The sequence below is a fragment of the Amblyraja radiata genome, chromosome 37 (genome assembly GCF_010909765.2).
Source record: "Amblyraja radiata isolate CabotCenter1 chromosome 37, sAmbRad1.1.pri, whole genome shotgun sequence".
In the NCBI taxonomy this organism is placed as follows: Eukaryota; Metazoa; Chordata; class Chondrichthyes; order Rajiformes; family Rajidae; genus Amblyraja; species Amblyraja radiata.
Window position 1 is genome coordinate 8,430,411 of NC_045992.1, and position 16,687 is coordinate 8,447,097.

Below are 16,687 nucleotides of genomic sequence, written 5' to 3' on the forward strand. Positions count from 1 at the left end.
GCAAGCGCCTTGTTCAAAGATCAATAAGCAAGAACAACCATATTTTAGATGATGCCAACAACCAGTAATTAAAAATGATCACGAGAAAAATGCCACCAGAGCAATAAAGATTCTGTCTGTGATAGTACCTTGGATCACCTTTAATCTCTAATATAGAAGGGAATAAAAGCCAAAAAAGAAATTGCAATCCGAGAACAATATACTGCAGATGTTGGAAATTGGAATTAAAAACAGAAAATGCCAAAAGGCCTCAATGTCAGGCCGAATCCATGCAGGAGGACACTTTGTTAAGATGCTATGTTAATGACCTTTCAACAGCATTGAGAAAACTCAAGCAAGCTTTATGTTATGAAGAAACGCCTAAGTGACTGCGATCAACCTTTATTTTATTCTCTCTTCCCCCTTTCTTGGCTATTTAAAACTTGCTTTATTTCTGACTTTTCCCCAGTCCTGATGAAAGTTCATCAACACATTGACAATACTGTCTCCCAGGACGCTTCCCTCTGCCTGAAGATCCTTCAGGGGGGTGAACTCTCGGGAAAACATCTGGACCTGATGCTGTACCTGGTCACATTCTTAAAACCCGTGCGACCAACTGGCTGGAGATGTTGTGAATATCGTCAACTGATCCTTACTGAGATCCGAAGTTCCCACTTGTTTTAAAAGGACATCAATAATACCGCTGCCCACGAAGAAGAATAAGATGACATGCCTCAACGAATACCATCCGGTGACACCAAAGTCCATGGTGATGATGTGCTTTGAGAGGTTGGTTGTAGAGCTTATCAACTTCTACCTCAGCAAGCACCTGAACCCACTACAATTTGCCAGCTGCCACAACAGGTCATCGGATGATATAATCTCATAGAAACATAGAAAGTAGGTGTAGGAGTAGGCCATTTGGCCCTTCGAGCCAGCACCCCCATTCAATATGACCATAGTTGTTCATCCAAAATCAGTACCCCGTTCCTGCTTTCTCCCCATATCACTTGATCCCATTAGCCCTAAGAGCATTTTTTACTCTCTTGAATATACCAGCTTTCCATTCTGCACTGGACCTCTTGGACAATATAAACAGATTCATTGGAAAGAGAGTGTCTCCAATTGTGTGGTATTTCTTCAGCACCACCTTTGGCCTTTCAACCTAGAATAGGTTTTGGTTTTGGTTTGTTGTAGCAAGGTTCAGTGAAAATCTTTGTTTTTCTAATCAATCACTTTTTCTAATCAAACCCTAATCAGTTCAAACTCAAGTACAGTTTTGTAGCGCATCCTTGGGTCCAATATCCTCCATGGGATAGAGGTGAATTGAACAGTTCCCTAGAAGGTTTGTATCCCCTGGAATGGAATTATATTTTTCTTCCATTAATGACAGAAATAAAAATTAAAAGAAGGAAGTAGGACATTAAGTATTATGTGAGTGCCCATTCTTCCACTGCAAATATTGCAGGCCAACAGGCTGTACTCCTCCAAGACCTGGCTAATATATATCATTATCTCATCTCTCTCTATTACCATGGTGACGAGCCAATTCTATTGCTTCTCACTGCTTCCTTCTAATAGATTTGCACTCCCTTAAACATGACTTGCTTGGCCACAGCAACTCCTGCACAAATGTGCAGAAGAGCAAGCCAACAAAATGAGATTGTGGTGCAGTTTTACAAGCCTCCAGACATGGTCCACGAGACAGCAACAATTTCAGTTTACTGCCACCCTCCTCTGTGTTAATAAACAGCCGTAGGCCAGAACGATTCGCCTCCATCAGCAGGTTTGAAGTTGATTCAGTCGGTTGGGTTGTCATTGTCAGTCCTTGGAGGTAAGACTGTGCAGCACATTCAATCCCAGCTAATACTTTGACCATGGTCCTTCCAGAAGTCATCGAGAGAGCATCAGTTAGCTGTCTGCCCTCTCATCCAAATGCAAAAGCTCGATCACCATTCTTCTGAAAGAGGCCGAAACAACCATCCTGGGGTCCCAGCACAATACTGATCCGTCAACCTGCATCTGCTGAATGTTTGAGTAAAGCACAAAGTGCTAGAGCAACTTAACAGACGGGTAACATCTGTGGAGGGATGTTTCAGGTTGGCGCCAAGTTAGGACAGGTTCCGATCCGAAATGTCACCTATCCATTTCCTCCTTGGTGCTGCTTTACCTGCTGAGTTACTCCACTGCTTTGTTTTTTTTCTTCAAGTTTCCTGCAACTGATTTCCTGCCACCAGACTGATTCCTGGGATGGCAGGACTTTCATATGAAGAAAGACTGGATAGATTCGCTTGAATTTAGAAGATTGAGGGGGGATCTTATAGAAACTTACAAAATTCTTAAGGGGTTGGACAGGCTAGATGCAGGAAGATTATCCCCGATGTTGGGGAAGTCCAGAACTGGGGGTCACAGTTTAAGGATAAGAGGGAAGTCTTTTAGGACCGAGATGAGAAAATCATTTTTTACACAGAGAGTGGTGAATCTGTGGAATTCTCTGCCACAGAAGGTAGTTGAGGCCAGTTCATTGGCTATATTTAAGAGGGAGTTAGATGTGGCCCTTGTGACTAAAGGGATCAGGGGGTATGGAGAGAAGGCAGGGATGGGATACTGAGTTGGATGATCAGCCATGATCATATCGAATGGCGGTGCAGGCTCGAAGGGCCGAATGGCCTACTCCTGCACCTATTTTCTATGTTTCTAACTGCAGTACCTTGTATATCTATGGCTGTATACTTATATTCAGTCTCCCCTAATCCTCCAGTACGCTGTGGGAGCTTGCTGTGCATAAATACACTGCAACATGGCTACATTACAACAGCGGCTACACTCCAGAGAATTCTTCTTTATCTGGAAAGTACCCTGGGATACGGTGAAAAATGATAGGTAAATAAGAGCATCTCGTAATTCCAATGGTGAAATCAGATGAGTCTTTTCACCTTGAACCCATAGCTCTACATTGAAGAGCAGAGCATTGTTGATATTCTGCCAAGGAGGAGAGAATTAGATTATACAGTAGATTGCCTTCACCTCCTCTCTAGGGCCTGATAACATCATTTTGTCACGAGCTTGTATTGAAAATGTCTTCCAACAAATTGCTGATAGGAAAAGTTCATTGTGAGTCCTTTAAACCAACAGTGCCAAAAGAAGTGATACAATCAGGATGTTGCCTTAAAAAACATTCAACTTAAAAAGAGAATGATTAACATGACTGCATTCTAAAAAATTCTCAGGCTAATTAATTAGCAAATAACATAACCTTGGCAGAGTAGGAACTTGTTTATTGAGAACATAAAATGTTGAACATTTCAAATGATCTTCAGAGGAAGAATAGGAATACTTCACAACTTCAATATTCAATCTAAAGCAAGAGTTTCAGAATGTTTTTGTGCCATTCATGGAAGTTTAAAATGAGGAATTATTGGATGCCAAGTTGCATGCTCAATACTGTGTTCACTGTGCTAGCTCGCTGTACTGACCACTGTCCCAATGAGAAACACATTAGTGGTTGCAGTAACAAAGTTGTGCCATACACAGTAAGCCCTCGATTTAACGGACCTCTTTATAATGGATTTTGGTTATAGCGGTCGGACCAGCCGACGCCACCCCGGCTCGCATGGACATCTCCAATGCCGGCATCTGACGCTGCCCCAGGCTCGCAAGGTGTACCAGCAAGCCCTTCTTTACCCACTGCATGGTCCGCCTGAGATGGCTCTTGTTGCGGCTCACGTTGTAGCCCCCTGGTGACAGCGTTCATCAGGCCGCAGACACCGACAGGAAGCACTCGGTCACTGTGGGGTTTCCCTCTCCTCCCATTTCCTGTCGCTTCCTTTCTGTCGGACCGTTACCTTATCCACTCGGTCTCACTGCCGCCTCCTCCTCTTTCTCCCCGCAGGGAGTGGACAAAGCGATGGCCGACAGGAAGAAGGGGCAGCTGGTGAGAGGGGAGGGAGCCCCATGATGATCCAGTCTATTTTCTAATGGTGGCGGTGGCCTGAAGAACTACATACAATAATAATACCTCAGACGGTTATAGCGGACAAGCAGCAACAATGGACACAGTTCCCCCACCATCACCCCCACCCCCCTCCCTTCCCCACTATGGTCTGTTATAATGGTGGACTGTACTTACAACAATAATCATCTCTTACTGGAGATGATAAACGGTGGAGCAAAGCAACATGAGCTCCCTCTTCAACTGCTCGACCCGGTGGCAAGAGGATGAGTTGCTGCCTTACAGCGATTACAGCGCCAGAGACCCGGGTTTGCTCCTGACTACGGGTGCTTGTCTGTGCACTGTTTGTACGTTCTCCCTGTGACCTGCGCGGGTTTTACCCGAGAACTTCGGTTTCCTCCCACAATCCAAACACGTACAGGTTTATAGGTATAAATTTTAAAAATGTCCTTAGTGTAGGATATTGGTGTGCGGGGATCGCTGGTTGTGCAGACTCAGCGGGCCGAAGGGCCTGTTTCTACGCTGTATCTCTAAATGAAATTAACTACTAAATATCCCCCTGGATGTCATCGGGAATTCTGATTCTGTGCACTATTCTCCAGGATCAACAGAATCAGATATGAACCCAATGTCTATTGTAAATACAAAGTAAATTGAAGGGTCTGGGAAAAATGTCACCAAATATTTGTACATATGGAAAAACATTTTCCAGTAAGACGTTTCATTCAATTTTTTGTATGAGAAATATTCTCTCTGAATAGACACGTGGAAAAATGTCAAAATGTTAAAAAGAATATACGAGGTGAAATGATTTCCACATTGAGGCAATCTGTTTTTGTTGGTATTTTCAGCCTAAGAGGTGATTGTGCTTGCTTGGTTCACTGGTTTAGGACTTCACAATGAAAAGGTGAAGTCCAAATTCTATTTGAATTCCATTACGAGCTTCAACATTTTATGTGCAAAATTTTCAGCATTCAGATGAAATTTTGCCTGACACCACTTCCAGTCACCTGAAATTCTGATTAATGAGCTGGGTGATGCTGCGAGAAATGTAGAAATGAGTTGTTTTACCTCAGGGTTAATACAGCTTCATTCTCATGGGAACAGTAATGAGTGTATTTGCATATCGTCCTATTACAATCTCAAACCAGCCGCACACTATTAAATCTTCAGCAAATAAAATAGAGAGAATCTTAACACTTGGCAATCTTACACTTGGCAGTGTCTCAGCTTTATAAAATATTTTTATTTGTTGCCAGCCTGCAATAAATTTATATATCTATTATTTTTTTCCTTCTAGGTTTAGTTTAATTTATTTAGTTTAGAGGTACAGCGCAAAAACAGGCCCTTTGGCCCACCTAGTCCACGCCGGCTGGCGATCCCCACACATTAACACTATCCTACACACGCTAAGGATAATTTACACTTATACCAAGTTAATTAACCTACAAACCTGTACGTCTTTGGAGTGTGGGAGGAAGCCGAAGATCTCTGAGAAAACTCGCACGCTCAGGGGGAGATTATACAAACTCTGTATAGACAGCACCTATAGCCGGGATCGAACATGGGTCTCTGGCGCTGTAAGCTCTCTAAGGCAGCAACTCTGCCGCTGCGCCACCATGCCACCCTTGGTCTGCTACCAAGTCACATTACTCTATAACATGATCTAAAGTATATTAAACCAGCTTAAACTTTTGAGCAATTTAACCCTTTCCCTATAGTAAATATGAGCTTAACATTGAAAATGCTGGAACTGGATTGTGGATCGGAAGGCATCTGCCGAGAGTGAAACAAAACTTTGCAGTAAATAGAAAAAACAGGATTTATTAAGTGTGAATGTAAGAAATCAGAATAAATTTCTGCTCTCATCGCTACATGTAGTGTAAATACTTCATATTCAGACCCACCATCTTGTTACCAGAGCTCATTTGTTCTTTTCACCTTGTCGTATCTCTAGTTTCTCTCTCTCTCTCCTGACTCTCAGTCTGCAGAAGGGTCTACACCCGAAACGAAGACCTATTCCTTTTCTCCAGAGATTCTGCCTCACCCAGCTGGGTTACTCCAGTATTTTGTATCTATCTTTGCTCAGGGAACTTGACTCAGGAAAGTGTTCACCTCGCACGTTACTGTCTAATAATACCCTGAAAGAAAAGCTTACATGTTTTTTTTAACTATCTGAAAGTGCTGGAGGAACTGATGGAGCATTGATGGAGGAAATAGACAACATTTCGGGTTGGGACCCTTCTTCAGATGGTAGTAGTAGGGGGAAGAAGCAGGAAAAGAGAGGTTTCCATAGCTTCTTCCATAACCTTAGGCTGTGCCAGGAAACTTTGCAGCCACTGAAATACTTGTTGAAGTGTAGTCACTACTGATGTTGGAATAAAGTGGGCTGTTTTGCACAACAAAAACTCCCCCTTGTCACCATTGTGAAAACAGACTGATAATCCAACTTGGTGATGCTTAGTTTAGAGATACAGCATGGAATCAGGCCCTTCGGCCCACTGTCCATGCTAACCATCTATCACTCATTAACAATAGTTCTGCATTATCCCATTTTCTTATCCACTCCCCACACACTAGGGGAAATTTTACAGATGCTGATTAACCTACATATGTGTGTACATCTTTTGGATGTGGGAGGAAATTGGAAAACTCGGAGGAAGCCCATGCGGTCACAGGGGGAATGTGCAAACTCCACACAGACAGCACCAGAGGCAGGATCGAGCCTGGGCCTGGCGCTGTGAGGCAGCAGTTCTACTAGTGGTGGCCTGTGCTGTGATGTTGGGTGAATGATAAATGTCAGTCCCAGGATATGTGAGGTCTCCCATACTCCTCACTGAAATAGCATTGTGTGGTATTTTACATTATCAAGAGGGCATATGGGCTTTGCCTTAATATCCCATCTGAAGGGAGGTATCTTCAATAGTGCACCATTCCGGCAGCACTACCATGCATGGTGAGTCCCCGATTTAATGCACAAGTTGCTGAAGTACGATTTAGAAATGCATAACCTTCAAACTCAAGAGGACCACAGACTGAGGCATTCATCACGGCTGATCATGCATCCAGCAGGAAACTGTGAAGATGACTCCTTGGTCCTTGTCATTTCCAGAATGATACTTCCTTGCTTCTTAAGTACTGGTGCATAAGGTAAAGCAGTGGGAATTCAAGCTACCTGCAGTGAAGTTGTGAGGCTTCCCACGGCACATTAGAAACCATTGCAGCTGTTGATCAGTGAATTGTGCACCAGCTATCGTGACCTTCATTCTCAAGGCCAAGAATCTAAAGCAAACCAAGTAAAAAGAGCTGAGATGATGTATTTGCCGAAAACAGACTTCTTGGATGCAGTTTAAATCAAGAAGATTGAGTGGAAAATTCCATTCCGGGCTGAAAACTAAGATTTGCGTTTATAGAAACATAGATAGAAAGATAGAAAATAGGTGCAGGAGGAGGCCGTTCGAGCCAGCATCGCCATTCATTGTGATCATGGCTGATCGTCCCATATCAATAACACGTGCCTGCCTTCTCCCCATATCCCTTGACTCCACTAGCCCCTAGAGCTCTATCTCTCTTAAATCCATCCAGTGATTTGGCCTCCACTGCCCTCTGTGGCAGGGAATTCCATAAATTCACAACTCTTTGGGCGAAAAAGTTTTTTCTCACCTCAGTCTTAAATGACCTCCCCTGTGGGGGTTGTAATTCGCAGGGCCTTTGCCATAATTTAGCATCACCAGCTTCATCCTTCTCTTTGGCAGTTGTCTCAACTTGAGACAGTCCATTTGTGACATTTATGTCACAGCTGACCCAGAGTGGAATTTCAGAACACGTATCCCTGGAATCACTAAGCCCAGCTCAATAATACCACCCATCTCCATTACAATAATGTGTCGGAAGGAACTGCAGATGCTGGTTTGCACTGAAGGTAGACACAAAATGCTGGAGTAACACAGCGGGACAGGCAGCATCTCTGGATAGAAGGAATGGGTGGCGTTTCGGATCAAGACGAGTCGGGTCGGGTCGTCTGAAGAAGAGTCTCGACCCGAAACATCATCCAGTCCTTCTATCCAGAGATGCTAGCTGTCCCGCTGAGTTACTCCAGCATTTTGTGTCCATTTCACCCAAGTCTCCCACTGCATTGCCTCATCTGTGCTAAAACTCTTTATACTAGACTTTAGAACGGCTCATTGTTAGCTGAGGGGAAGATGGCAAGAAGGCATACGACCAACCCTCAGCTATCAACAAACCATTCTACATTTCCTTACCTGCATCTGCTTTGATCTGTCGTTTTCACACCTTACCCCTCCATATCTCTTGACTTTATTAATGCCTTTATTATTGCAGCTAAACATTATTTGGCTATATTATGCATTAAAACAGTTACATTATAAGCACGTTAGTGTTGGTTATGTGCCAGAAGAATACAGCAAGTACATTTTCAACCTCTGTTTGATTAAGACTGATCCTAACCCAAATCATTCACCAGCTTGAGAGCTTTTTGGGGCATTTTGTTAACCTTTGAAGCATTCCAAAATGCCTTTCTGAGCAAAGTGAAACAAAACATAATACCAAGCAAAATTAGAACAGGTGACAGATGGGTCTTACAGACGGAGAGATGGAAAGATTTATGAAGGCATTTCCAGAACACTAGGTAAATACAATTGTTGATGTTATTGAACGGGATGTTTTCACTCACTGGTGCACCTAAAGACTCACTATCTTGACAATTCAAAAGACATACCTATTACAGTCCCGCTCGCAGAGTGTGATTAAGTACAAACTAATGCACAGGCAATAAAATGTTGGCAGGATTCACACCTGCTGGGCTTGAGAAGATTAATGTCACAAAAACACAGGGTATGAATGGTCAGAAGGGTTAATTTCACCCAAGCTTTCGGAGTTGTAATAAATCTTCCTCCACATTATATTTTTATTTGTGGGTAAAGAACACCAAGTCTCCCTCATACATTCCGTAGCTTCAGAGAATCTACTTTTGTGCCAAAGAACACTGACAGAAAAACAACATCTTGAACCTTTACAGCATCAGCTTCAGATGTTGCACAAGAACAAATACTTTGCATCTGAATCAGTACTTTATAGTTGTTGAAATGGTATTACACAGGCAACTCCAACAAACAGCAATTTGACAACATTCTTTCATACTATAAACCATATAACCATATAACAATTACAGCACGGAAACAGGCCATCTCGGCCCTACAAGTCCGTGCCGAACAACTTTTTTCCCTTAGTCCCACCTGCCTGCACTCATACCATAACCCTCCATTCCCTTCTCATCCATATGCCTATCCAATTTATTTTTAAATGATACCAACGAACCTGCCGCCACCACTTCCACTGGAATCTCATTCCACACCGCTACCACTCTCTGAGTAAAGAAGTTCCCCCTCATGTTACCCCTAAACTTCTGTCCCTTAATTCTGAAGTCATGTCCTCTTGTTTGAATCTTCGCTTTTCTCAAAGGGAAAAGCTGATCCACATCAACTCTGTCTATCCCTCTCATCATTTTAAAGACCTCTATCATGTCTCCCCTTAACCTTCTGCACTCCAGAGAATAAAGACCTAACTTATTCAACCTTTCTCTGTAACTTAGTTGTTGAAACCCAGGCAACATTCTAGTAAATCTCCTCTGTACTCTCTCTATTTTGTTGACATCCTTCCTATAATTAGGCGACCAAAATTGTACACCATACTCCAGATTTGGTCTCATCAATGCCTTGTACAATTTTAACATTACATCCCAGCTTCTATACTCAATGCTCTGATTTATAAAACCCAGAATACTGAGTGAGGAACATTTATAGTCGGGTGATCGGGACACATCCCGTTATTTTCCTTAAAGTCGAGCAATTGGTTCTCTACATGCATCTGAAGGTGTAGATCACCTCAACTGAAGGATAACCCGACCCAGAAATGTCTGCTCACAACTCTCGGCAAAAATTATGATTGAAATTAAGGTTGACTTGAATGATATTGCACTCATTTTCATGTATCTTAAAATAGTGCAGTTGAGCTAATCCAAATTTCCAGTAGAAATTTTGGAAAGTGCTAGAAAGAATACCCCAACATAAAATTCTCCCCAAATTTTTAAACAGTGGAATAGCCAATATTCAGTTATTTCAGAAAACCCAGAATAAAAGGTTTCAATCGCTCATAAAATAATCAGCCTTCACTTGATCTGCTCCCCCCCTCGAGAAACATCACCCTTCGACCCGGAACGTTATCCATTCCTTCTCTCCAGAGATGCTGCCCGTCCCGCAGAGCTACTCCAGCATTTTGTGTCTATCTTCGGTTCAAACCAACATTTGCAGTTCCTTCATACACATTTTGTCCCTCCATATGCCAATGTGCCTATACTAAAAACCTCTTAAAGGCCACTATTGTATTTGCCTCCACCATCATCTCTGCAGTGCTTTCCAGGCACCTGCGTAAGAACCTTGCCCCACTCACCTCCAAAACTATACCCTCCGGTGTTTGAGTTCCATCCTGGGAAAAAGATTCTGACTGTCTACCCTATCTGTCCAATATGATGATGGCTGATCTATGCTGGAGCATCAACTCCTCATGTCCCAGTTCCCCATAATCTTCAACGTTGTAATCTTTCAACTATTTATCAAACTCCACCTTAAATATATACCTTCTGCTTAGCTGTTGAACACCTTCGGGAACAAAGAATTTTGATGATTCACGACCTTCAGAGATGAAATTTTTATGCACCTCAGTTTTAAATGATTGGTCCCTTATTCTATATCTACATCTACCTTGTTTGTGCCTCTTTGACTAATGAAAGCATCCAGAAAACCTAGCGTGCTACTTTTTGCCAATCAAAACTATCCAGATTGCCCTTGGATTTTAATGGGAATTGTATGTGGACAGATTTGACTTTGAAACTTTTGAGTTTAGAATCATTGAATATTAATGCGCTAAAATGTTAAATATTCATTCAAAAAATACCCTGGTGCCTTTTTTATCCAGCATCGACATTAACTTTCTCAAAGTAGGTTAATGTCCCTGCAGAAGAATAAATAAACCAGATACGTTGCGTTTTGTGGAGGCAATGATGGGAAAAAAAACACATTTCCAATGTACATGTTAAAATGTTACACCCTGTTGCACTCACAAAATATAAACACAATCCATCATAACAGCATCTCTCAATGGATCCATGTATTGAGGATAAGTTGCATAAAACACGAGTTCATCACTGTGGGTTCAACAACCATGTGTCAGCCACCGGGAGCAGTTTATCTTCTTTTCCACCTCACCACGGGAGTGCAATGATAAGACTAGGCTAATAAAAGTTATTCACAAGGTCCCAAGTACCCCAAGGTTATCACATCTTGCTTTCCTTTAATTTGCATGAGAACATTCACACATGCACAAAATACAGTCAAAAATGTACATTGCTTAAAACAAAACTAAATTAACAACTCGTGGAGGAAGGAACTGCAGATGCCGGTTTACATTGAAGATAGACCAAAAAAAATGATGGAGTATTGCTCCAGCATTGTGTGTCTATCTAAATTAACTCCCTGTTTATACGTTCAATCCAGCTGGCATATCAATCAATCAATCAATCAATTAATCAACCTTTATTGTCATCTTGCAAGCAACAGTTGTACAGTGCAAAATGAAAAGACGTTTCCCAGGGGATACCGGAGCATCGCACATGAAATTTAAAACATTTCACACATAATAACACTAGAAAACAATCCAGTCCCTGATGGAACAGTATAAATAGTTAAAAGCAGGTAAAACAACAACGTTAAAATACAGTAAAACCAATCATAAAAATGTCCGGGGCAGCTGATTTGAGTGGTCAGTGCCAGTTATTAAAGTGGTCAGTGCCAGTTATTAAAGTGGCCAGTGCCACTATTTTGCGTCAGTTCCAGATTAGTCGAAACATCAGCAGCTGATGTTAACATCTAATTTTGAGGTGAGACCTCCATCGCGCTCTCAGTTTCTGTAGAAGATGAGGAAGTGTCTGGTTGCAGAGATTAGTCATCTCGCAGACACTATACACAAGGGCAAGAGCATGCAGCAACAAATAATGGGGATTTATAAAGATACTGCAATAATCAAGGGTTGTTTTATTTATCATATAACTAGGGCAAATCAAATTGGCAAAGGTGACTTAGTGGTGTTTCAAAGATTGGATTAGAGATGGTTTCTTGGAGTAACACATTGAGGAATCAACCCAGGAGCAGGATATTTTAGATCTGCTATTGTCTATTAAGATTAAGTTCCTAAGTTCTAGGAGCAGAATTAGGCCATTCAGCCAATCAAGTTTACTCTGCCATTCCATTATGGCTGATCTATCTTTCCCTGCCAACCCCATTCTCCTGCCTTCGCCCCATGGCCCCTGACACCCTTGCTGATCCAGAATCTGTCAATCTCCGCCTTAATAATATCCATTGGCTTGACCTCCACAGCCGCCTGTGGCAATGAATTCCACAGATTCCCCACTCTCTGACTAAAGAAATTCCTCCTCATCTTAAATTAGTGTTTTAAAAAAATCTTAAGGAAAGGGTGATCACAGAATGGTACACTTTCAAATATTGTTTAAGGGAAAGAAACTTGGGAACTAAATTTAATTAAAGAAGATTACAATGGTATGAAAACAGATATGGCTAAAGTAGATTGGGAAGATAGATTAACGGATAATGCGAAGATAGACACTAAAAGCTGGAGTAACTCAGCAGGACAGGCAGCATCTCTGGAGAGAGGAATGGGCGACCTTTCAGGTCGAGACCCTTCTTCAGACTGAAAGTCATGGGAAAGGGAAACGAGATATAGATGGTGCAAAAGAGAGATATAGAACAATGAATGAAAGATATGCAAAAAAGTAAGGATGATAGAGGGATCAGGCCATTGTTAGCTGCTTGTTGGGTGAAAATGAGAAGCTGGTGAGGCTTGGGTGGGGAGGGATGGAGAGAGATGGAATGCCGGGGTTACTCGAAGTTAGAGAAATCTACAATCCTACCACTGGGTTGTAAGCTGCCCAAGCGAAATATGAGATGCTGTTCCTCCAATTTGCCTTCAGCCGCACTCTGCCAATGGAGGAGACATTGGACAGAAAGGATCAGAGTGGTAGACCTTTAAGGAGATATTTCAGAAATCTCAGTCAAGGTGCATTTCAATGAGAATAGTATACCGTCTGTGGATATTCAAGGAAATGCTGGATGGCACCAAAAAGTAAGAAAAGACACAGTATTGTAAAGGAAATTAGTATTTTTAGCAATGAACAAAAGATGAAAAATAATTAATGCAAAACAAGATAGTAAACTAGCAAATGATTCTTTTTAATAACACTACACAACTCTGCTTGATTATGCTATGATTTTCTAAAGTTCCTATAATTAACTCCAGCACATTCCAGCAATTTGCAAGAACAGACATTAAGAAATTCTATGGGTATATAAAACATGAGAGTTGGTAAGGTAATCATTGGATCCTTAATGAATAAGATTGGAAATGGTTGAATAGGAAATAGAGGAGTGGCAAAGATTCGAAACAATTATTTTTGATGGGTCCTCATGGTAGAAGACACCTATACCATCCAAAAAAATAATAGCTCATTCGGGTGATAAAGGGGGGAAGGAACTTAAAACAAATCCTCACCGCTAGAGAAAGGATGCCTGGCTAATTAACGGGGCTAAAGACCATAAAGGCTGGGTATCTTAGCGGGTGCAGCAGCATCTTATGGAGCGAAGGAGATAGGCAACGTTTCGGGCCGAAACGTTGCCTATCTCCTTCGCTCCATAGATGCTGCTGCACCCGCTGAGTTTCTCCAGCATTTTTGTGTACCTTCGATTTTCCAGCATCTGCAATTCCTTCTTAAACAAAAGGCTGGGTATCTTACCCAGTGTTATGAATGTTGATTTCTCTTTCATTCTTAAATGCAGTAACCCCTGCATTCCCTCTCTCCCTCCATCTCTCCCCCACCCAAGTCGTACCAGCTTCAAAGTCGTCTAGTTGAGTCTCATTGCCTGTACTCGTTCTCATCTAACAGACATCTAACAATGGCCTGTTTCCTTTATCATCAATACTTTTTTGCATACTTCATTAATTTGTTCTAGATCTCTCTACATCGTCTTCTGTATATCTTGTTTCCCTTTCCCCTGACAGTCTGAAGAAGGGTCTCGACCCGAAAGGTCACCTGTTCCTTTTCTCCAGAGATGCTGCCTGACCCGCTGAGTTACTCCAGCTTTTTGTGTCTAACTTCAGTTTACATCTGCAGCTCTTTCTTACAAGTTTCCGGATCTGATGTTGTGAACCCTGGAGTGAGAAAGGAATGTTGCAGAGACAGTGGTTTTAATCTATTGAATTTCTCTGAATTCTGGAGAGGTCACAAAAGATTGCAAAATTGCAAATATTAATGCCATAATTCAAGAACGGAGGGAATCAAAAAGAAGGAAACAATAGGCCAGACAGCCCAATATCACCCACTGGCAAATTGCTGGAATCCGTACGTGAGTAGATAGGTATAGGATCTTCAGAAAATCAACCAGAGTTGCATGGTTTTCAGAAAGAGAATCATGTTTGATACATTTGATTGACTTCTTTGAAAACTGAATCAATATAGGGGTATCAGTAGTTGTAGGGTATTAGAATTGCCATAAGGTATAAAGTGCCACATTAAATGTTAACAGTCGAGTGAAGAGAAAATTGTATTATTGGCAAGGAGCAGGAGTGGTTAAATAATTGAAAAAAAAGAGTAGGTTCAAAAGGGTTCTTTTCAGATTGGCAATCAGTAACCGTGCTAGGCTCAGTCATTCACAATCAATATTAGATGGAGAGTCTCTATTTGTTAATGATGCAGAAAGACGTGGGTGAGCTCACAAGGATCTGTAGAGAGATATAGAAAGAGTAAAAGAATGGATACAAAGTTGTCAGGTAGAGAAAGGGAAAATGTCAGGGTATTTATTCACTTTGAATGGAAGTTTATTATTTCAGTAGGGTGAAACTACTAAATGTAAGGATACAACAGTAAATGGAATCCAAAGATAGACACTAAAAGCTGGAGTAACTCGGCGGGACAGGCAGCATCCCTGGAGAGAAGGAATGGGTGACATTTTGGGATGAGAGCTTCTTGAAAATCCAAGTACAGGTAATATAGGATATCAGTGAGCAAACATGCACATTTAAAAGTGCAGTAGCAAGATATCTGGAATAGTAGGTTCCTGTAATGGCTGCATCACCGACCTAGTAATGCTCGCCTAATGATCTGAGACTAATTTAAAACCAACCATGATTCGGGAAATCAAATTTGACTAATTAATCCAAATTTATTCAAGAAAACAGCACCAGCAATCATGTATTGTCTTTCTGCTGGCTGGTTAGCATACAACAAAAGTTTTTCACTGTACCTCGGTACACGTGACAATAAACTAAATTCAAACTCAAAATGATATGTAAAAAAAAGAGGTGCTTGATGGATGGCACGTAAAGAGTGGGCTGAAGGGCCTTTTTACTTGCTGTAACCCTCCCTGAATTTAATAGATCACAGGGAAATAAGTGGGGGAAATGTGATTTATGGCCAGCACAAAGCCAATGCGCTGAATGACTCCCATCCATTAGAGGTAAGGAGATGCACTACCACCACAGCCTATATGAGGTGTGTAGGAAGGAACTGCATGTGCTGGTTTAAATCAAAGCTAGACACAAATGCTGGAGTAACTCGGCAGGACAGGCAGCATCTCTGGAGAGAAGGAATGGATGACATTATAAGGGTCTCGTCCCGAAACGTCACCAGGCCCTTCTCTCCAGAGATGCTGCCTGTCCCGCTGAGTTACTCCAGCATTTTGTGTCTGTCTTCTATCTATATGAGAAGTAGCTTATAGAGGGCTGAGCTAGTTCCAGAGTTTAAGTTCCTGGCAGCTGAGAACACCATCGACAATGGTTGAGTGATTGAAGTCAGTGGCCTTTATGCATTGTGTCACCATGCACACGGCAACTCAAGCTACAACTCTGTTTCTCAGCCTCCCTTCAACACAAGTGTCTTGGTATCGACCACTATTATTTAAGAGGACAGGTAGAGTCTCTGCAAAATTAATAGCGCATAGAGTCTTGTTCCTGTTGCGTTCAATACGTTCCGACAAATAGATTTCTGAAATTATATCATGAATGATTTCTTGTAATGTTATTTACACTGAGGATATGAAATGTTACTTTAATCGTGTTTCCAATTAATCCCGATATAAATCATTTATACTGTGGCTGCGATGAGACAGTGAGTTCAGGGAAGGCAGAGTGTGTGCGTTGAATACTTTTCTTGTCCCTCTGAAGCAATCAATAACTGCCTGCTTCAATCTGCACATTTGTAGCATCAAAAATGGTGCATTACAGGAAACACTATTAAAAGTAATTGGTTCTTAAACAATGCTTGAGGGGAAACTGCAGTAATAATTCATGAAGACTGTTGATGAAATAGGCTGAAAGTGTGAATTGTACCATTTTCTGAATGTAAATGATTGTCGGACCTGTTACACTGTGTAAGTGAGGTCAAACAGAGATAATGAGCAGAATATATTTCACTCAATTGAACAACGTTTCGGTTTTTTGTCACATTATGCTCTGTCTCCAGTCCCCACACCTCTGGAGTGAAGCAGCCTGTTGTGCTAAACCCTTCCTCATTTTGTGCCCCAAAGCCCAGTGCAGGTGTTAAATTTGCCAACACCGCCAGCTTGTCTAGGCAATTTGTTCCATTCATTTTCCCCCTTCTGTCTTACATCCAAA